This window comes from Protopterus annectens, chromosome 12.part0, assembly GCF_019279795.1.
Source record: "Protopterus annectens isolate FY-2018-M chromosome 12.part0, PAN1.0, whole genome shotgun sequence".
NCBI classification, from domain to species: domain Eukaryota; kingdom Metazoa; phylum Chordata; order Ceratodontiformes; family Protopteridae; genus Protopterus; species Protopterus annectens.
This window is the reverse complement of record NC_056746.1, coordinates 736,160,361-736,184,519: the sequence shown is the minus strand read 5'-3', so window position 1 is coordinate 736,184,519 and position 24,159 is coordinate 736,160,361.

Genomic DNA, 24,159 nt, shown 5'->3' with positions numbered 1-24,159 from the left:
GATTTCTCTTGAAGAGGTACAGCGAGGTGCACTCCTTGACACGTATGGGAAGTCTAATCCAGAGCATGGGCAATCTTTAGGCAAGGAACCTGTCCCTCCAGCATGTTCTGTTGACTGTGGTAATGAGGTTGAGGTCTCTGTGGTGTGTGGTGCAGAGGGATTGGGACTTCTTTAGATGTAGCCTTTCTAACAGAGCTGGGTCAGACATGACTTTGTAAGTCAAGCAGAGATCTCATTCTAAGTAGGTGATATGAGACAGAGAATAGCTGGAATCTTTTGCATCTGTCCATTTAAGACATGTGTTTAATGCCTAGGATCATTTTTGTGAGGTACTTCTGTGGCCTTTCCAGCTGTTGCAGATGTCTAGTGAGGTACATGCCATATGGGGCATTAAACTCGATGATTGGTCTTTTAAGGGAAGAGTAGAGAGAGACTATGACCTCTTTCTTCCTAGATGCAAAACCCTTGGTAATGAGATGTGCCATATAGAAGGACTTTCTGACCACAGTGGAAATGTGGTGGTCAAAGGAGAGGTTGCTGTCAATCTGTGTCCCCAGATCTCTTATAATGCCTTCAGTGTTCAGTGGGCTCCCATTGATGTGGTAATTAGTGGGAACTGAGTTTTTACCAAAGGGGATGACGATACATTTTTTGGCGTTAAGCTTAAGGCCATGGTTTTGACACCAGTCATTGGTCTCATTGAGGCCTGTCTGTAGGATGTCTGCATCACTTGGGAAGTTAATATTGGCTCCCAGCTTGCAGTCATCTTCAAACTGTGTCAGCCAGAGTCCTTTTGTGTTGGCCTGGGCTTCTGAGAAGTAGATGCCGAACAGGAGAGGATCTCTTATAATGCCTTCAGTGTTCAGTGGGCTCCCATTGATGTGGTAATTAGTGGGAACTGAGTTTTTACCAAAGGGGATGATGATACATTTTTTGGCGTTAAGCTTAAGGCCATGGTTTTGACACCAGTCATTGGTCTCATTGAGGCCTGTCTGTAGGATGTCTGCATCACTTGGGGAGTTAATATTGGCTCCCAGCTTGCAGTCATCTTCAAACTGTGTCAGCCAGAGTCCTTTTGTGTTGGCCTGGACTTCTGAGAAGTAGATGCCGAACAGGAGAGGACCCAGGACCGATCCCTGTGGGACTCCACTTATGACTGGTCGGCAGTCTGACTTGGAGTCCGCTACTTTCACACTGTGTGTTCTATCTGTGAGCTAGTTTGCAACCCACCTAGTGATATAGGGATTGATGCCAAGTTTGGTGAGTTTATCAATAATTCCAGAGTGAGGAATGGTATCAAAGGCCTTGGCCAGATCGAGATAGGCTGTATGTACTGCCTTGCCTTCATCCACAGCCCTGTTGACTGACTCGAAGAAGTCAACCAGGTTGAGCAGGCATGATCTCCCTTTCTCAAAGCCAAATTGCATGGGATGTAGAGTTTGAAGATTTCTTATATTTTTGTTAATCAGGTCCATGATGATGTACTCCATAGCTTTACATATCAGACTCATCAGGCTAATCGGGCGATAATTCCCAGGGTCTGTAGTCGCTCCCCCTCTATGAAGAGTGATGACTGTAGCAGTGCACCATTCGGTAGGGACAAAGCCTGAAGTGAGGCTGTGACTGAACAGGGCACACAGATGTGGTGCCAGTTCACTTTCTAGTTCATGTAGAACACAGCCAGGGATATTATTGGGCCCCATGGAAGCTGTATTCTTGGCCTTGGACAATGCAGCTTTAACCTGTGCTGCGGTAATGCTGGATGCCTGGCATTCTTCCGGTATTGTGATTAGTTCTTTGGGGGGGGGTTAGACGGGTAAAGTTGGCACTGAATCTGTCAGCCAGTATGTTGGTAATATCTGTTGGCTCAGTGTAGGAGGTACCATTGTGCAGTAATTCAGGGCACATCTGGGTATTGCCGTGGAGGTTCTTGATATAGCTATAGAAGTCTTTGTGATTGTTTTTAGTGTCTGCCGCAATTCTGCCTTCATAGCTGGTTTAGAGGATTTGATGAGGGATCTCAACTTTTCATTGAGGCTAATAAGGGAGTTTTTCCAGTCTTGGGACTTCACCTTTTTCTGCAACAGGTTCTTCCTTCTGTTGTAGAGTTTATTAATGGCAGGGATCCACCAGATCGGCTTCCATTTTTTGAAGGAGAGCATCTTGGTTCTGTTGGGTATAGCTAGTTCCATGCATTTATGTACATGTTCGTACAGTGCATTGGGGTATGATTCAGCAGTCATGCATGGGTGCCATGAAGTTAGCCACCTCTGTTTTTAGGAGTCCAAAGTCAGCTTTGCAGAAGTTTTTCAAGGTGGTTACCTTTGCGGGGTTGTGTGGGTGAGATGTGGATTTCCATGGTGATTAGTTTATGGTCAGATCTAACCAGGGAGGGATTGACTACTGGTGTAGAGCAACGGTCGCCCATGTTAGTAATAACCAGGTCAAGGATGTTGCTTCCTCTAGTGGGGGTCAGAATGAGCTGGTCCAGGGCACTGGAATAGATGAATTCCAGGAACAGTTGGGCCAGTGTATTGGTGCAAGAGTAGTTTTCCCAGTTGAAGGAAGGGTAGTTGAAGTCTCCTAGTAAGAGTGTTGGGTTGGACTGTTCTAGATTCCTGTGTGCTTAGGAACTTGGAGTGAGAGTCAAGGGACCTGGTTGGGGACCTATAGCAGGCTTTGACCTGGATTGCCGTCTTACCCAATATTAGCTGTACCTGAAGTATCTCAGATGCATTATGCTGGGTTACTAGTCTGGAGGTGTGCATATCCTTTATGAATATGGAAACACCACCGCCTTTGGAGCTTCAGTCCATGTTTTAGGGCCAAAAGGTATGGAATGAGTTATGGCCTGGTAGCATAGTGGTGCATTCTGACGCTTAAAACCAGGTCTCCATTACAGTGCAAATGCCAATGTTCTCCATTTTGAGGAGTGCTTCGACTGAGTGCAATTTAGATTTCTAGCGTTGAGCAGCATGACCCTCAGATTGCATTTATTAATAGCTGTTATGATAGTAATTTGGTTTTTGGAACAACACCTAAAAAAGGCACTATAGGAGTGGCAAGAGTCTTAGCTAGTACCCAGGAACCCACCTGACAGACAGCTGACTATTAGCTTCTCCTTATTCAACCTAGTGAGTGGGGCATCTATTGCCTAATACACCTATGATTCGTGTATTAGGCAAGGTGTTTAGCCTTAGGGGCTTAGGTTGAGGGGCACACTGTGTAGGTGAGCTATGTGTTCTGTGGTTTGTGCTGTGTTGTGGTGGTCGAGTGCATTTCTGTCTTGGAGGTCTCTGCTGTTTGGGTAAATTGCTATTGAGAGCCTCTGCAAAGGTGGGTGTGTGGTTTGTGTTTTTATGTGAGAGCTGTGATAGGGCTATGTGTTCCATGTGGTGTGGTGCAGGTGTTGACCTTCTCCTCTTGACCAGTTAGTCCGGTCTTGGTGGAGAGTGCATAGCTTCCAATTTGGTGATATAAGTGGATCTCTCACAGTCCGAGTGCTGGGAGGTAAGAGAAGAGGGTTGTCTGTATACATGAGGCAGTTGCTAGACTGCTTAGAATGCCCAAGTGCACCAGGTTAATAGGAGAAAGCACAGGGAACTGCCCTTTAATCATGCCAGGAGGGGAGGGGTGGTCATAACTACTAAGTACTGGAGCTATTTCCATGAAGAATGACTAGTGCTGATGGCACTTAGGTCTGCTACAATAATTGCTACAAAAACCTGTTGAAGTGCAAAGCGATTAAACTATTTGAAGTCCAAGAGAGAAAGAAATAGCAAGATCCAAGGGAAAAACTGAAGAGCAAACTTTCTGGCAACAGTAATAGTTTACCTCAGCTCAGCAAAACCATGGTCTGCTGTTGCTGACTCTTTGAATTATTTCTATTAAATGAGTATTATATTAATTTTGAGTGCTGGAAGCATTTTTTCTGAAGGTTTTTTCTGTGTTTGCTTATATGCACAGTTTGCTCTTCATGCAACTCATGTGGATTGCCATATATATATATATATATATATATATATATATATATATATATATACTTTTTTTTTAAACTTCAGAAAACAAATAGAAAAAGATAAATATCTAACACTGGAGAGACAAGGCTCTCAGTAGGAAAGGAGATGCAGAAAAAAAGGCTATCACAATAAAATGATATGCTTAATAGACAGCCTTTGCAGGACATGCCTGATAATTTCAGGTGGCAAACAAGATCTGTGGAAATAAGGTGCAGTGGAGGGAATTATGGGTAGGGGAAGAGTCCAAGCCCTGGATCCATGAAGCTTCAGAGATAGTGCTGATGTTGGATTCAATCAATTCCAACAACCCAAGTGCTGAATCAGTCAACAATCAACATCATATCCAATGTTTGCAATGATACAGATAGCAGAGAAGCTGACATAAGGAAAGAGTCAAATTGTGCATTCCTAGACTTGGAGAAAGCATATGATACAGCCCAAGGAAAGCAGTCCTGTGATAATTGAAAGTCTCAGAAACCTTACTGATTCACAGGATTCCTGGTGGGAGTTAATGTGAATCAGGCTTCAATTCTGAGCTGCTGCTGTTCATACCGCTGATAGATGACATTAACAAACATTGAATGGACTTACTGTATGTAAATAATGCAGAATGACAAGTAGACTCTGAACAGGAACATCAGTAAATGATAAGGCGATAGAATGCAAAACTGAAGGTGGGATGAAACTGAGTACAGACTAGACATTTGTCATGACAGCAATGGAAAGAGCTTCAGAAGAAACTAAAAAGCGTGATAGAAGGGAAAATAGTGGAAGAGGGTAACAGCTTCATGTATCTGGTTGAAGTGATTGAACAGAAGGGATGCCTGAATGAGGTCAAAGTTAAAATCAGAGGTGCTGGAACCAGATTGCAGAGAGTGCCAGGGATATTGTGTGTGACAGAAGAATAACAAAGAAGCTGAAAAGTACAGTGTAGAAAACAGTGGTGTGACCACGACTACTATATGGTACAGAAACTTGGGCAGTGAAAGTAGAGCAGTTGAGGAAGCTAGAGATGATGGAGATGAAGTGTCTATTAAGAGTGGTAGGATGCACACTGAAATTTATTCTCATAGTACCTTTTTAAGTAGAGTTCCCCTACTAGACCTTCCTACCCAGCACACTCAAACTGAGACTTAGAAAACTTCATGGTGGCATTACCCAATTCCACAAGTCTAAACAGAAAGATGCCAAAGCTTGAAGCCCTATTGCAACTTGTGGACATTCATATTTGCGTAGTTACTGAGACATGGTTTCAGTGGAATGACGGCACTTATTACACCTTTAGACCCTTGTGCAATTATAGGGGGCTATCTCTATTTTTTTGAAATGCTATTACCTCACATCAAAGTAGCTATAACATGGAACTCCTGTGAATCTAAATCACCAGTAGCAAATACAACTATAACTTCACTGTTAGCTACAGATCAGTGTCAATGCCTCCAAGGATCAGGGAAATTATGTTGGTACCATCGAAGGGTTAAATAAACCAAACACTTTCTTGCTAGGAGACTTCAATAACCTATGCCTTGCCTGAGACACTTACATCTCTAAAAATGGATATGTTCACAGTTTCCTAAACATTTTTAATACCAACATGCTTCTGCAAATTGTGAAAGTACCCTCTAGATGCCATAACATCTTTTATGTAGTCCTTTAGATGAGTCTCTGCCTGCAACCCAAACCGCATCCTATTATTTCAGATTAAAGCTGACCACAAATAAGTCTTCCTCTCTGTTAGGCCTAGTCTTATCACCCAACACCCACATAACGCTATCTTTAGGGATTCTCCAGATCACATCTGCTTTACCTTATAAAATACCTATGCAGAATTCCCAACAATCCCCTAAAAATGGATCCAACTAAGAGGGCTGCTACATTCACCTCTATGACTTTTGCCAGCATCTAAACAACTACATTGAAACATCATTAACAGTCTCCTCTAAACATAATGGTAAATTGAGAAATAAACCTCACTGGGGAAACTCCTTTATTAATAAACAGTATAACAAAGAAAAAAAATCATGAAATTCCCATGCCTTACCTTAAGTTTACACTGAAATCTGTCAGCAAGGAACCTGATGATATCACCTTCAAAAAATTTAAAGCAAGGCACATGCTTAAGGCTACTTTTGATACCAAAGAAAACTGCACATTTTTCTTTGTTTATGTCAGGAAATGAAGGAATAGTGTCCAAAATACACTGAACGTATCCAAAATGCTATCACACATTCTGATTATAAGCATGTTATCAATATCTTAGCAGACACATTTAGTTCTAACTTTATCCCACTTAGAAACATTGCTGCCTTTCACTACCACTGGTTCTCCTGAAATCACCTTGGAGCAAATATTAGAACTCTTGTCAAAGGCTAAAAATAATACTTGCATGGGAACACACAACAAACCAGCCTGCATTTGTATTAATGTCAGGTTTGCACTATCTGAGTTTCTGCTTAAATTGTTCAACCTCAGCTTATCCACATTTTATGCCTGATATCACTGTATATCCCCTGCATGTGGGGGGGGGCTCCTCTACAGAACATTTTAGGCCATCAGTCTAACTGGCCACATAGCAGAAATCATTTATGCCGACATAGGTGACTTAACTGATATAGACCCCAGTTAGTTTGGTTTTGTGAGGGGCAGATTCTGTCTTCTGAACCTAGAAAGATTCTTTGAAAAGGTTACAGAGTCTGTAGACATTGATCACTTAATGCATGCTGCCTATCTTGACTTGGCCAAGGCTTTTCATACAATCCCTCCATGCTGGTATTATTGAAAAAATAGACAATGTAATCTCCTACGGTAATCATTCAGCATGTAATTGGTGGGAATGGAAATTGTCTAGCCAACAGATTCCAAGATTTGAAAGTTGGTGGTACCTTCTCTAAATGTAAAATTTCCACTAGTGGGTTAACACAAAGAACAGAGCTGGACACTTTCCTTTTTGACATTTATTTTGCAAATATCCAAGCCAGTAATCAAATTGTGATTGACACTGACACGAGACAGCTCCAGCAAGGATTGCAATTTGCTCACATGAGGTGTATTAAAAATGGTCTCAAGCTAAATGCAAAAATGTCAATAGAGTAACGTTTATCAAAAAAGCTGCTCCTACCTCATATGTTATAAATTGTACTCTTCTGCAGACAGATTACAGATTTGGGTACTTACATGGAAATCTCTTTATCATTCACTCAACATGTTGCCACCACAGTTATAAAATCCTTCTAACTGGCCTAGTTAACTTACAAGGGAATATCTTCAAGATCCAAAGATGCCATCTGACTACTGCATTCCTCCATTAACAGACCCATAACAGAATACAATGCCCCCATTGGTATGTACAAATCCAAGTATAAATATGAAATGGAAAGGCTCCAAAGATTTCTAACAAAGAAAATGAAAGTCCGTAAACACTAGAACTATCCTGATAGATTAGTACTACTCTCTTTATACTCAGCAGCCAATAATCTGATCTCAGTTATCTTGCTGTTTTTGCCATGAAAGACGCATTCCTATCTTACCTCTTATTTCTTTACAAAACTAGTGTCTTTGCAAATACCTGTATTGAAGACCTAAATCTACAACAAATAAACAAGAGTCACTGGAGTGATAGGTTCTTAACTTACTGTGTTCTCAACATATGCAATAAATTACCACTACAGGTCAAACAAAATACTACTTTGGGTGTCTTTAAGACTAGACTTAATGATTGGATGAGTAGATGCAAACTTACACCAGGGTTATCATATATGGACCTGCTCAAGTTGGGAACATTATTAAGTGCTTGAAAACAGTTGCAATCATTTTTAAGGGGTTCTTTTCAAAGGTGTATATGGCTAAGCATCTTATAGTCTTCAAGATTGCTTGCTTAGTATTGTTACTATGTTCCTGACAGATAAATCTCATAGATGTATATTACCTAAGAGAATCAGTGGCTATTTCCTGATTACATTTTAACAAGGTGACAGACCACCATCTAAGGTAAGTATGCAATTTAGCTAAAATAGGAATGAAAGTCTGTGTGACAGTCTGAGTTAAAAGTGAAGGGATAATACAGTTTAGTGAAGGAAACAGGAGTTAAGAATGGCAAGGCTGAGTAAAGAATAGTTGTGTAAGTAAACTTATCATAATAGTAGATGCTCAAATAATCACTGCTGCAGTAGCCCTAGCTATATGGGTTATATCCTGAATAGGATATAACAGCCTGCTAAATTTCAAAGCTTTAGAGTACCTTCCATGTGCCCAAACCATCAGATAACTCAAAACGTTGGGTGCCAAAACCCTTACAGCATTCATGTCAACAGGGAAGGAGGCTGAACCATGCCATGAAAGGACAATGCTAGAAATAACAAAAAATAAATGTCCACAAACATGCATAAACAACACCCCCCAAAAAACAAAGGGGGCAGCTACTGCTGTAGTGATAATTTGAACCTCTACTGTTATATTACGTTTGCTTACACAACTATACTATGTTCATCATATTGATCACCTGATGCAGTAGTGTTAGCTCTATGGGTAGATTACCCTAGCTTACTACATTTTGAGGTGGAAGGAGAAGACTCCAAAAGTTCCTAGAGAATTGTCCTAACAAAATCTGATTTAGAACCAGAGAAGGAATCAAGTTTATAGTGCTTTGTAAAAGTATGTAGAGGGGACCACGTTGCTGTTTCTAGAATGCTTTTCACAAATGAAGCCAAGGCCCTGGTAGAGTGTCCCTTGTCCATCCCTGGAATAGCTTTGTTGTGGTGAGTATAACAAAAGTTAATAGGTTTAAACAACCACTTGGAAATAATCTGTACTGACAAAGGTTGTCGCTTCTTCTAACTTTAAAAGAAAGGAACAATTGATTGAAAGATCTGAATGATTTAGTTCTGTCAAGATAGTACCTGAGTTGACTTCCAAGATGGCTGCACACTGAGTAACAGCTTAATTTCAGCTTTCCCAGTGTGAAAACAGAAACTCAGAATAGAGAGCCAGTGAACTCATAATTTTGGATAAACTTCAGTAAGTGGCTAGTAAGTACACCACCTGGATGCCAGCAAAAAAGAAATTCAGAGAACCTGAAAGAAAACCAATTGCAAAAGGTGAGGAAAACACACTCACTGGAAAGAATTCTGCAGCTGTTCAGCAAAAAGCAGTGCAATTTCCAGCTTTAGTGCAAGACTTCCAGCAACCTAGAGAAAAATGTAACTCAGAGCTGATTAAAATAACTGAAACACCGATGGAGTACATCAACTCAAATAACAAAAGTCTGGAAAAAATGGAAGATGCTTTAAACAATATTCAGATGAGGTGATAAAACTGCAAAAATCAGAGGTTGAAATGAAGAAAAGGGTGGCTTAATATGACATTGTTCAAGAAGAGATGTTTCAAAAACTAATAGAATTAGAGGACACAGCACATAGAGAAAACCTGAGATTTTCTTGTGTACCAGAGAAGCTGGAAGGAACAGACTGTATTAATTTTATGAAAGCACAAATAAGCCACTGGACTGGTATTCCAAAGCAGATGTTGTTAATTGAAAGGGTGCATGGTGTACATGCTCCAAACCTGGCCATGAGAAAGCAACCTAGACCTTTAATAGTAAAGATGCAATCCTACCAGCAGAAGTAGTTGATTCTGACAAAAGTGTGACAGAAGGACAAAGTACTAAATGTGGGAGGCAGTAGAGTATTTCTGGAAAATGATTACTCACTGTACTCTAGAATTAAGAGAGGTAAATTTATTACATTAATCAAGGAATGTTGAGAAACAGGAGTGTGATCCAAGCTGATGTATCCAGCTATTTTCAGGATGTTCTTTCCTAGAGAGTCAAAATATTTTTTTGATGCAGAACATGCTAAAGAGAAAACATAAACGTCTGTCCAAGAAACAGTGAGCTGTGAAATAGAAGCAGATTCTGCCACTTGTTCTTTTGATATTAAAGACCGTAGAGAGATTGTGCAAGTGAAAATGTTTCCAATGTTTCAATGGAAAATGCTATAGAGACAGAAAAAATGCACAAGAGATTTCTAGAATAACCAAGAGTACATTGGAAAGGAAGCAGAGACTGGATCTTGGAGATGAAGATAAACAGGAATAAAACTAGCAACACATAAATTAACAAATAAATGTGGGATTACAAAACAATAATTATATTTTTGAAATGTGACAGAACAAGAAAACCTGAAAAATTGGACTTTTTTATATTGTTAAACTTGCAGGAGACTTTAAAGCATATGCCCTGCTTCATGTCATTAACGTCAGGAAGAACACTTAGTTGAGGGGAAGAGGAATGAAAGAGTTAACTGTAAGTAAAACAAACTTTTTATCTTAAGAGTAATATCTTTATATTGCATGAGATAATCTACATTCTATGAAGTAAAGTTTTCTCAGTTATTTTCAAGTGTAATGGGGATACTAAAGTAAACATGCGTCTCTGTTTTTTCCCTTTTTTCTCTTTCTCATTGTTCACTTTTAAGAAATGTAGGCACTGCAATGTGAAAAAAAAAAGAAAGAGAATTCTAGTCCAAAGAGCATGATACAAGAAAAACGGATGTGTTTTTCCCCATTCTTGCACAGGGGAATTACTGGATTAAGGCCCTTGGCTTGATTTAGTTACATGTTTTAAGAAAAAGCAAATAAATAAAAAAGAAGATATAATAAAGCTTTCCTCTAGCAAATAAATAAATAAGTGCTTGTAGAAGCAACTCTGCGTCTGGTTCTCATGTCTCCATGGACAATCTGATAAATAGCAATAAAACAGAATACTTTTTTTTCAATTGGTTTCTTTCAGTGGCTAGAAGATAATGCTTTCAAGTGTTTCCACATTCTGGGGACAGCAATAAAGATAAGACAAAACCAGACAGCACTTAATAGAAGCACAGGCTGTATCATGCATCTTATCATGGCTAACCTTCCTTTTAGGTTAACCCAAGTCCGTGACTGTGGCTATCAGTTTTGGACAAATGTTCAGATTAGGAGGGTAAAACTTCAATATTTGAAGATGTACATAATTTTGTGTGTTAGTGTTAAGTGAAAAGGTTTTAGGAGTGTATTGGTGATGTTTTTTTTGTTTTTGCTTGAGGGCTTTCAATAAAACAGAAAGTTTTGTAAAATGTGACATAGGCTCAAATGGATATGACAAAAAACAACTGTATAAAAAGATCAACTTTCCAAACATTAATGTGCATGTGACACAAAAGCTGGAACAGGATACTTAACAAAAAAGCTGTTACAAATAAATGGTGGGAATAATAACATTTTAATATAATGATACTTTTTCTACTACTCTTAAATGTTAATGGTCTCACAGATATATACAAAAAGAAAGAATTGTGAACTATAATAAAAATGTAGAGTGCAAATAATTATGCTACAGGAGACACACAAAAGAACTGAATGTGTGAATTTTATAAAAAAAAAAAAAGGTTTCCAGGATGGTTAATAAGCAGAATACCTGGGACAAAGGAAAAGAGGAGTACTTATATTAACTACAAGAGGAACTCCAATAGTTACAAAAGACGATAAAAAGATAATAATGGTAGATTTGTAGTACTAAGGGGCTATAATGGAGCTTAAGAAAATTCTGGGAGAAATAATCAGTTTTCAGCAGGGAATATTATTTAGAGGTGGGGAATGGAATATGATTTGCAGCAGTGAAGATATGTCTAGGGGCTCAGAATGGAAAATATAATAAAGGAGGGTAGATTATTGAAGAAATTTAAGAAAATATTCGACACTGAATATGTTAATTGAGTAGTAGGAGTTCAGACTGAATTTACATATTATTCCCCAAGATGTGGAAACTGGGCTAGGCTAGACAGAACTGGCATTTCACATGAACATGTGCATTTAATTGAAAGTTTTGAAATGCATCCAATAAGTGTTTCGGATCACACACCAATAATAACTAAAATAAAAATGCAAGGTAATGAAATAAAAATGAGACATTGACTAAGGAATGTTTCTTTTGAAAATAAAGCTAGGGAGAGAGATAAAATTAAAGTGGGGTTTAAAAGTAGGGTGGGAATAAAAGAAAAAGAGATATCATTAAGAAGTAACAAGAATTATTTAGAGAGACTGACAAATGTTAAAGTATTACAGCATGGGGGAATCTCACAGAATAAGAACATGAGCAGTTGTATAATGCTAAGCAGAAAATAAAGGATTACCTCGATAATATGCATATGTTTAGAAAGAATGCTGTTAAGCAACTGTTTTTTATAATAATGTCAGAGCAGAAAAACTTTTAGCATAACGACTCAAGCAACAAAATGTATAAAGGATTGTTGACAAGCTTAGGGAGGCAATAACAAGGAAGCTAACAGGAGATCTTGTAGATGTGCTAGAAATACATTGGAAATTTTATGAAAGTCTCTATAAAGAAGATAAATATGTAGATCAAGAAAAGGTACAAATGGAAATGTTTATGGTAACAAGTTAGGCTAGGAGGAAATGGGATAAAAATGGGGATGTCTAACCAATCCAAAGGAAAGTCCCCAGGAGTAGATTCCTGTGGAAGTTTGGAAGCTAAAAGGGAAAAAACTGATAAAGCTCTGGAGGTTTTTGTTTAACAGTATGTTAAGAGGAAGAGAAGCACCAACATCCTGGAAGAAAGCAGTGGTGGCCGTGATACCTGAAGAGGGTAACGACCCATCAGATTTAGCTTCATACCATAGCATCCAAAATCTGTCCTTTGCAGAAGGGTTAAACCACTGTCACTCTACTCATTATCATACAGATTGGTAAAAGGTGATTGGTGTCTCGCCTACAAGGTAATCTCGGACCCTGTCCTACTAGAGATGCTCCATATCTGTAAGTCTAAGTCCTCGTGCATTACCTGCTCAAAAGGCCTGAATCTAATATGTGACATCAACAAAACCTACTGGAGAGACAGGTTTGTCTTCCAGAGGCTGCCCCATCTCTGGAATAGACTTCTTGTACACATCAAACAGAGTACCTCACTGACCCTCTTCAAGCGCAACCTTGAAGAGTGAATGGGAAAACACAAATTTGTTTCAGGGGTTCCACCTGTGTCCCTCATTGACAGAGGTGACAGGTGCTGACTGAGGTTTCTTTTTGGGGATAAACTCCTGGCTAGGCTTGTAAGGGCTCCAGGGCCAATAGCCCAGTAACCCCCTATGATCCTAATGATTATAAAGTGTTTATGTCTATAATGGCTAAAGGAATGGCAAAGCTGATGCCAAAATTGATAGATACGGATCAATGTGGTTTTGTGGAGGGGAGGCAAACATTTAACAACATTAACAGAAAACTGATGAGCCAGGGGGAAGCTAAATGTAAGAAAATACCACTGCTGTTGGTGGATCTTGATGCAGAGAAAGCATTTCACAGAGAAAGCTAGGAGTTTATGAGCAGGGCAATGGAAGCATTTGATTAGGAGAATATATGAGGGATCTGAGGTGAAAATTAAAGTAAATGGGTTCCTCTCAGTTAAATTCTGTTTGAGCAGAGGAACCAGGCAGGGGTGTCACCTTTCCCTTTGTTATTTACGCTATATTTAGAACCACTGGCAAAAATAAGAGACTCAGAAATTCAATGATATAATTAGTATGGTAGTGAAGAAAAGCTGGGTCTATTTGCAGATGATATTATTTTATACCTGATAAAACCAGAAAATGACATTTCAATGTTGTGGAACATTTTCAGGCAGGGATACAAAATTAATGAAGTTAAAATAAAAGCAATAACTATAAATTATGTACCCGCACATGAATTGGTTCAGCAATATCTTTATTTATGGGGATATGATAAAATGAAGTACTAAGCAGTATGGATTAAAAAGGATTCTGGTGTGGCAGCTAAGGACATGTGGAAAGAGACTCAATAAAAGATAATACAAAAACTGAGAAATTGGAAGCTCTGCTATACGGATATGTATAGCAAGATATAAGCAAATAAAATGTTTTTAGTCCCTTTAGTTTTATATACAGGTCAGGCATATTTTTATTGATCAGAGGAGTAATTGTGGATAACAATTAATAAAAAAACTGAAGGATTTTAACTGGGAGGGGAAGACAGCAAGAGTCAAGTGGGATAAACTGATTCTTTCAATTGATCAAGGCAGTTTTGGATTACCCAATTTGAAGGGGTACTTCAGAACTACACAGTTAAGGCTCCCATGCATAGCACAAGCAGAAACCTATAATTCAAAGTGGAAAGGGATGATGATGAAAAATGGGGGAAGCTCAAGAAACAAGGAAAGACCTGAATTTTGGATGCAGATCCTTAATGAGTATAACAATAGCCATACAGAATATTATACCTATAAAGTATCAGAAAGTATTCTAAGAACTAAACCAATATGGGAATGGAAAAAGGACATTCTGCCAATAGGGATGGATGCAATTACAGATACAGACAATAGGCAAGAGGGGGCTGGAAATTACTAGAGAAAATTGGCAAAAAAAAACAAGGAATTGAGAAAAGAACCAAGGTACTGTGAGCAAATAATTAGAGAGGGAAAGGTAATAAAATGGGAAGAGGTCAAGAATTTATATGGAATGCAGACTAGAGATTGGCTTCCCTATCAAGGATTGATAGAGTATAGGCAATGATAAAGAAATAGAGGGATCTTTAGTGAAAGACTAGCACTGGTACAGTTTTTCATAGAATCTAGAAGAGAAGCTGCTGTTACAAATGTATAATACAGCATACAAAATAGTGCATTATAAGAATCAATAAGAGGAGGTTAGAAACAAATGAGATTAGATAAGCAATTCAGAAAGAAATAATGGTGGGATATATGTATGTCTCACAAATATGTAACAAAGACTAGAATATTTAGGATCTTTGCTTGGAAGTGTTTACATAGATATTTTTGTACTACACGTAGAATCCAAAGAATTTTTCCTTAGGTAGACAGCAAATGTTGGAGGTGTGATGAGAAATAAAGAGGTAACTGGGAACATATTTTCTGGGAGTGTAATGAGTTGGCAGACTTTAAAGATTACCTGTAGACTGCTCTCTCAGAGATACAGAGTGAGCAAACTGGTGCAACTAAGGAAATGATTTTTTTACTTATGATACAGAATTGGAATTGCTTAGGCATAGTAAGGCCTCACTGAGTCTAATGATGGTGTCTACCAAAAAAGCAATTAATAGAAAATGGAAATCAAAGTCTAAACTGACTTTACTAGAAGTAGTGAATATAGTAACAGAGATAAAACAACAGGAACTGGGATCTTTAGAAAAGGGTAGGAGCAAATTACATAGAAAAAATGGGAATTATGGGAACAATAAATACAAAAGAGGAAAGAGGTTTAACAGAAGGCAGGATATGAATGAGCTATGTAATGTCTGAATGACAATAACAAGTGATATAAAGAAGTTATGTCATACCATAATGTTTCATCTGTGTTGTTGATCTTCACTAATAGTTCTGAGCCTCGGAACCGACTTGGTCGTTTATTTCAGTTTGTGCCTCCCAAAACTCAAGAGCTAGGCTCTAACTATAATGCTCCTCTCTAAATTACCTCAGATCACATTTGACTATAACAGTGACAAACAGACAAGAATCAACAAATAAGAGACCAAATATGTGTTGTGTCCCTATTATGAAGCCAGTCTTTATGAAAATTTGGTCCACTAAAAGTGTTATGCAAGGGGAAGGAGAAGGAATGTCAAGGATTATTGAAGATTGACAACACTGATGGAATGTTATGGTACAACATAACTTTTTTATCTGATGTCAATCTTTATGTAATCCTTGACTGTGGGACAGAGTCCCTAGCTACCTAAATCTTGGGAGGTCTCACGGAAGAATATTCCTGAGCACCATCAAAACGAATGATGCATGCTCTCTAGAGACCTGGTCCAGTTTGTATTGAATGATAAAGGTATGAGGAGGTGTCCATGAAGCTGCTGCACAAATGTCATCTAAAGAAATTCTAGCATGAAAAACTGCAGAAACTGCTACAGCTCTAGTTGAATGAGCTTTCACAGGATATGGAAGTTGAAGTCCCTTTGAATGATAAATAAATGTGATACAATCCCTACGCCATTTAGCTAAGGTAACCTTTGAAACTGGGTTACCTAAAGAAAGTGAGGAATAATCAACAAACAATTGGTTGGATTTTCTGATATCCTTTGTTCTGTGAAAGTAAAAATGCAATTGCCTGTGAATTTGGAGAAATTAGGGAAAAAGACTGTTAGGTATAAGGTTTGATTGATATTTGATTGTGAAACAGCCTTTGGCAAAAAGGATGAATTAGTCCTGAGAGAAACCTTGTCCTTGTGAAATAATAAATAGGGGTCTTGCAGGACAAGGCTTGAATTTCTGATATTCTTCTGGCCAAAGTGATAGCTAGCAAAAACAAAGTTTTCCAGGACAAAAAGTTTAAGTCACAAATAACCAAAGGTTCAAAAGTGGATAAGGTGAGAGACTGTAGTACCAGGGGTTAAATCCATGGAGAGCTGGGTTCTTTAAAGGGCAGCCTTAGCATTAGGGATCCTTTCAAAAAGACCTTACACAGTTTATGAGACATAAGTGATTAACCATCAAAACCAATATAGAAGTTAGATATCACAGCCAAATGTACTTGAATGGTCGAAAATGAAGAGCCAAATGATAAAGAAAAGCCAGAAATTCTAAAAGCTGTGTAAGAGTTAATGTTACAATTAAGCACCCACCTAGCAATGTTTTCCCATTTATTATGGTACAGCTTCCCAGTTGAAGGCTTGTGATGAGCTAAAATGATTTGTTGGACTGGTGAGGTAAGGTAAGTAATCCTGGCAATCATGGGAATTGGATAAGCTATGCAGTGAGCTTGAGATGCTGGTGATTCAGATGAACCATTCCTTTTGGGTGAGATAACAGATCTGGAGCTGGGTCCAGAATCAAGGATTTCTGAAGTAGATGAAGCCAAATGAAGGGAAACCAAACTTGTTGAGGCCAGAACGAGGCAATGATGATTATTGTGTTCTTCGACCTCTTGGCTTTCTTTAGAAACTGACATATCAGAGAAGTTGGGGAAAAGACATACCAATGACAAGGGGCCAGTCATGGAGAAGACCATCTCTGGGTGACTCCCCCAGAGGGGGGATTAGGTCAAAGTAACTGCTGCACTTGTTCAGTGGGGATGCAAACAGGTCACAGCAAGGTTGGCCTCAGTGCCAGAAAATCTTTTCTGCCACCACTGGATTGAGAGACCACTCGTGAGGTATCAGGATAGTTCTACTCAACTTGTCCACTATCACGAAGCAGCTCCTCAGAATGTGTATTACTGTTAGAAAGCAGTTGGAAGAAATTGCCCATTGCCAGACTCTGAGGGCTTCTCGACAAAGTGCATAAGATTTGGTTCCCTCTTGTTTGTTGATGTACCAGACTACTGACATATTGTCCATCTGAACTGCAACTGTTCCCAAGGGGAGGGCATCTTGAAATGCTTGCAATGCTAAGAGCACTGCCCTCATCTCTAGAACACTGATGTGCAATTTGGCCTCCATTTTGGGCCAAGTACTTGGACTGTCCTTCCCAGATAATTCCCCCCACCCTATCTGTGAAGTATCCATGGTCAGTATGCCTTTGGGCTGTGGAAGGAGGAACAGACAGTCCAAAAGGATCTCGTTGGAATGGAGCCACCAAGACAGGTCTTGTTTGCAACAATTGGTGATCAAAATGTGATGGGACATTGGCTGATTCAATAATGACTATTGGGAGGCCAGAAGCCATTGGAGAATTCGTATGTGATATCTAGCCATGAGAACTAGAGTAATGGAGGCTGCCATCGACCCTATCATCTGTAGGATGAGTCTTGCTGGAGCACTTCTGTTTTGGATTATGTGGTTTACTTGTGAACTGATCTTTTGGAACCTTTCTAATGAGAGTGATGCAATTCTCGTGACTGTGTTTAATAGAGGTCTGATAAATTTCAGCTGTTGTGTGGGTTCCAGATGTGATTCTTTGTAATTTACTGTGATGCCTAATATAGTGCAAAGATGAAGAGCATAGTCACTTGCCCTTACAAGTTGATACCTTGTGGTAGCAGTTAGGAAGCAGTCATTGAGATATAGAAAAACTCGAAACCCTTGCAGTCTGAGATGACTGCTACAACTGTCATGCATTTAGTAAACACCCTAGGTGCTGTGATGAGACCAAAAGGCAGTGCTCTGAAGTGATAGTGACTGGCCCCCAGCAAGAAGCACAGGAATATTCTGAAGCGTTTGTCCATTTTTATTTGGTAATACGCACCCTGAAGATCTATAGAGCACATGCAATCTTCTTTTCCCAAGAAAGGAATTATTGACTGTACTGAGACCATCCAGAACTTAGTTTGTTGAACTGACTTGTTGAACTGGCTGAGATCCAAAATGGGTCTCCAGTCCCCTGTTCTGTTTGGCACTAAATCCTGAATCTTGAGTAAAACCTGGATCCTCTCTGGTCTGGTGGGACTTCCTGGATGACTTTTTCATCAAGAAGTTTTTGAATTTCTACAACTGCTGCTTCCTTGTGACTGGGTGGAATGTCTGGGAGTCTTTTTTGTGTTTTTGTATTTGTTGAAAGGGGAATGATGTAACCTCTGGATATGATCCACTGTGCCCATTTGTCCATTGTCATTTGTATCCAGACAGATTGGTGCAGGGATAATGGACCGCCAACTGCAACCAGAGGAAGACAATTGGGCCTCTGTTCAGAAGTGCTGGTAGGAGTTACCAGCGAAAGAATCTCTGGACCCCTGGTTCTGCAGGCCACTTCTGTCTCTGGAATGGCGTCTTCCATTGTTACCTCCCCCTCTGCCCCAGGAGAAGTCCTTGTTGTATCAGTCCTGGAAAGGCCCTTGGGACTTTTTGAACGATAGCCTCCCACTTCTTTTGTTCCTGCAGTAGGGCCATTGAGGAGTGGAGAAGTGTATGCCCATAGCAGAAAGAGTCTTCCCATCTTTCTCACATCTGGCTAGTATGTCTTTCACCTTGAGTCCAAACAGGGATGATCCATCAAATGGAGTGTCGATAAACAAAGATTTAAATGGCTCCACAAAGTCACACAAGTGCATCCAGGCATGTCTCCAGATGGCTACGCCTGAACTCGCTGCTCTTGTCGTCCCTTTAGCTGCATGAGAAATAAGCCTCATGGATAAGTTGGAAATCAATTCAAGGGTGGCCCTTCAGCTACTGCACCTGTAAGAGTATCCTAGACTCCTAGTTTGGAGGATGGATAGTAGGACTTTCCTCTGCAAGTTCCTTTTTCATGGCTGCTGCTATCACCATGCCATCTACAGGGATACTTCTGGGCAGACAGAATCCAGTCAGGTCTCTTGAGGGTCAGGATTCAGGAATCTTCCAGGCCCACTGAGCGATCAGGTTAATAAGCTTGTTAGCAGGTGGAGGGATCCAAGAGGTAGAGGGCTGGGCACAAAAAGTCTTCAGGTATACTGATTCCTCAAAGGAAGGCTGGAGGGAAGTCCAGACACCCCTCTATTTCAGGATTTCTAGGATGTCCCTGAAGGAAACATGATCAGGGGGTGACTTAGGGAGAACCTCTCCTTCATCAAAATCAGTATCCTGTGTGAAAGACTCTTCCAGGGAGTACAAGTGCTTCCTGTTGCACTTTTTCTTTGAAGGTACATCCAGGGTGGGATGGTCTGGGGAAGTAGCCAAAGAGGAAACCACGAAGATAGCTCAGTCCTGAGGATTTTGTGCCCCCTGACACATGGATGAGGCTGGAGGAAGCTCCAGACAATGGGATAGAGATGATACTTGGCCCAACAGGGATGGAAAGCACTGCAAGTCAGCAAAGGACATGGCCTTCTCCATGATCTGAAAGGGTGCACCCCCATAGAGGGATCGGATCATGGAACTGAAATAGACTCCTTTGGAACTGTGGTCCCACCCCACATTGAGGAAGCCACCTCCAAAGCAGAAGCATGGGCTGAGCTTATGAACACTAAGGCACTGAGGGACATGGAAGGTTCTGAAAGAATTGAAGTGGAACCCTGCCCCTCAGAACCTGCAATGAAGCCTCGACCCTGGGAGGCCTCCAGTTTTGACAAACCAGAAGAACTCAAGGCAATCCTCGGTTCTGGAGAAGAAACTCTAGCAGGCACCGAGACAGTCAGAGCTGGGCAGGTCGGTGCCAGGGGCTCTAAAGGCTGAGTGGTAGAGGAATCTGTGATGGTGTCAAGGAAGGACCAGTTCCAGAGCCAAATTGGTTGGGAACTGAAGATGGAGCTAATTCCCTCACCATCAGGAGCTGATTGACCAGTCTCATGATATCTGATTCTGAAAGACTTTTAGTAGATTGAAGGGACAAAACAGAAGGAGACCTAGGTGGTCTCGGTTCCAATAAAGGACTGGGTGGCCTGTCAGCAAAAGGATCTACTGATGGTGAATATGCAGTTCTTGGTAAGGTTTAAAAGTAGTCTGCTTCTGTGCCAGTAAAACCACTGGTACCAAAGCTCCCGATGCCTGATCTGAAATTTGGCTTGGCATCAAAACCTCCTTGTCTATCAGTGCCATGGAAGCTGTCAGCACCATAGATTGCTTAGTCAATTTCCTCAGAACCGAATGTGGTCACTTTTTGGCTTGGAAGACAAGGATGAACAGGATGAAGAGCTGACTTTGGTTCTAGGACCAGAAATGCCCTCTTGAAAATCACCTTTTAAGAGTCCTTTTAAGATCAATTTGTTTCTCCTCTCAGTCAAAGTTCTGACAGAGAAACCATGGCAAATTGTACAATCCTACTGGAGGTGGACAGTGCCTAGGCAATAAAAATGTATGAAGGATTACACCTGGAAAGGATGAATTTTCTCCCACTGACATCTGTAACCTTAATAAAGTATCTTCAAAACCCAACTGCCTAAAACAATCGGTTGTCAAAGAGAAAAGTGGAAATTCAGAGTTTCTGGAAGGGAAATAGGGCTGCCAGGATGATATGAGGAGAAGACCCTTGTATGGTCATTATGACTTGTTGAGACTGTTTATTTTGTGTATTATTTATTTATTTATTTATTTTTTGCCAAAACTGGATGAGGGGAAAGCAATTTTTGGAAAAGGAGGGCTGAAAAGCTTAGAGATTCCCTCTAGAAATGTATCCTTTTCATATCAAACACTAATCTCTCTCCAAAGTAGAATTTAAACTCATTTTAACAGTCTCTTGGAGATTCTGAGAATGTAGCCAGGCAAAGCTTCCCAAAACAGTACCAGTGGTTATAGCCCTGGAAAAATTATCATGCGAGTCACACACTCACTGTAAATGATGAGTGGTGACTTGTATAACAGAAGTAACTAAATTATTTAAAGCAAAATTCTTCCTCAAATGTAGAAACTGCAGAAAAACATTCCTCATAGTTTTGCAATTAATCAGAACAGACTTTAACATATGAGCCTGACAAATATTTAAAATTCTGAAAATCAGAGTTGCAGAAGCATACACTTTTATCTCATCCTTATCAATAATCTTCTCATCCTGATCAGAAAAGATTGGGATTGGAAATAAATTTCTTAGCAGAAATAGGGAAAAACTAAAGCTGTAGATGTTGGGTCAGGTTTGGGAAGAATGTAAAAAAACTTAAAAGACTGAGGAACTTTATAGATCCTATCTGCATTCTTAGGGGCAGCTGGCTGACTATCAGGAAAATTGTAGGCAGTAACACATACATCCTCCAAAGCTGACAAAACTGAAGGAATGGGTGAAGGTTCTGAAAATTTCTTCTGTAATAGCTCATAGTATTTTCTAAGGGACTGAGACAGTGTTCTCCCACTGAAAACACTCGCACAGTCTGCAAATAGTATTAGAGAAAGAGAAACCTCCACAGGGAAAGGCAGAAACTGAGCTCTTCCCTGAGTCTGAATCAGATATCAGAGGAGAAAACCCTATATCTGTCCTTCCATCTTTCTGTTCAGATTCAGAATCCTGAAACTCTTCAGGAAAAGATGTATCCCACTTTTACCTGAAACTACTTTATAAGAATGATCAACAGCCTGAATTAAACCCTGAACAAGATCCAGTAAACTACTCCTGTCTAAGTAAATTGGAGAAGTAGATACATGTTTAGGTTTCCTGTTTCTTTTTTACATGAAAGATATGGCCAACAGTGGCAGTAACTTCACCAGGGATGGGCATAACATTATTACAAAACAGGGATGCCTTCTCTGTTTCCTCTTCTATGGTTGAGGAGAGTGGCTCTCCCTTACCCAGTGAGGGGACCCCAACAGTTGCAGAGAATTTGGCTAACTCCTGGTCCATCGTGGTTGTAGGTCCTACACCACAGGGATCTGGGGTAATAGATGAATGGTCTGATGTACAGCTAATGGCCACAGCAGAGTCACCCACCTGCGGCTGAGGCAAATTGCTAGCCTGTTGTGGTGGCAAAGGCTGTTTGCTTAACATTTTCTTTTTGTGACATTTCTCATATAAAATCACAGTAAAACAGAACTTTAAAATGCTTTGTCATCCCCAAAATGTAAAATACACACAACTTTTGCACAGAAAAATAGTTTTCAATTACCTTAAACAACTTTTAAACTGACAGAAAAAAAGAGTACTCTCATTGAAAAGTGCAATACAGCCTCATGACAGTCCATTAAAACATAAACTCTTAGCTTTAAAATAACTTTCCAGAGCACTAACGTCTTATTCAACAAACATTTTTTTTTTGTTGAATGGAAGGTATTTTCCCCAAATGGAACTTATCTGCCTAGCAAATGAAAAGCACAAGCTGACCATTGATCCTCAGAAGTTTCACTGGAGCCCACTCATCAGTGGCAGGAAAGCTCTGGAGGGCTTGACTCCCAAACCTGTCTTTTTAGGTGCTCTGAAGCTTTGAAAGCTGGCCGGGTGTTATATCATATGCAGGATAAAACCCATATAGGTAAGGCTACTGCAGCAGTGATCAATATGATGAACATCTAGAGATGTCTACATGAATGCTGACAACAATGATTCTGTAAAAGAGAAGAATGGAAGCTTGATGACAGTGATATCTGCTGTGAGATTTGTATGCGTGTTGTCTTACAAATGATGAGATGGGACTTAATAGGACAAGAACAATAATCAACTACATGGCAGTCTAAATTAAATAGAAAAGGTGCAAGTGGATGACAAAAGAGGATTAAAAATATTGTGATTCACACAGAGAGGGTCACCAATGTGAGACCGATAAAGTTCCAGCAATGAAAACTGCTCATCAGATCTAATCTGCAGAGAAACCAATTCATATACAATGCAGGGTGTAGACTGTCCAAAGACAGGATGATGAAATACTTTACTATATAAACTTAAAACAACATAAAAAAAAATAATAGCTTGAAATAAGGAAGGGATTAGGAGTATGCCAGAAACTCTCCTAGTGCACCAGGGAAATTAACAAGTCTGAAAAGAATGACAGTTTTAAAAGGTTCAGTACACATTAACAATGATCTTGATTTAATCATAAATGACAACACCTCGATGGTAGTGTAAGGAAGCAGTTTTTCAAAAGGTTGGTAATAAATATAGCAACATAATTCTTAACAAGATCATAGAAACAAACAATGAATTAAGAAATGTAGGACAGAGTAATTAGACAATTTGGAGAGAGCTACAGAAGGACACTGTTTTTAATAGGACCCACAGCCTCTCAACATAAGGAGGTAGACACATAAAGAAGGTAGACAGAAATAGCTAAAATTAAGTAATTTCAGAAAGGAAGTGTGAGACTACATGGAGCATAACAAAATAATCTGCTATACTCTATACATGCAGAATTATTTGTGTTTTAGCTATGCAGCCATAAATTAAATACATTTGGATTTGGGGCTACATTTAGGATACAGAGTCACATTTCTTATGCATCACATACATTTAAATATAATCTCATTATTTAAAACAACAGAGGGTAGTTAGCAAGTTCATTGCAAGTTTAGTTTTTGCTAACAAACATCATAAAATATTATTCCTTGGACAGCATGGATGGTGTTACTTAGCTGAAAAAAAAAAAATCACAGGAGATAGATTTGCAGTCAGAAATTTAACTTGCTTTAAGCTGTACTGATCTTGGAGTTGATTAATATTTGGCTACGGTGCAACTGCAAATTCTCCTGAATGAGAGGTTTGGGGAATCAAAGCCCTCTACAGAATTTAGTCAGCCTGTTTTGTGGTGTTTTCTGATCACAGTGTTGTAATCAATTAATAGAGGAGAGTTCAGCTTTA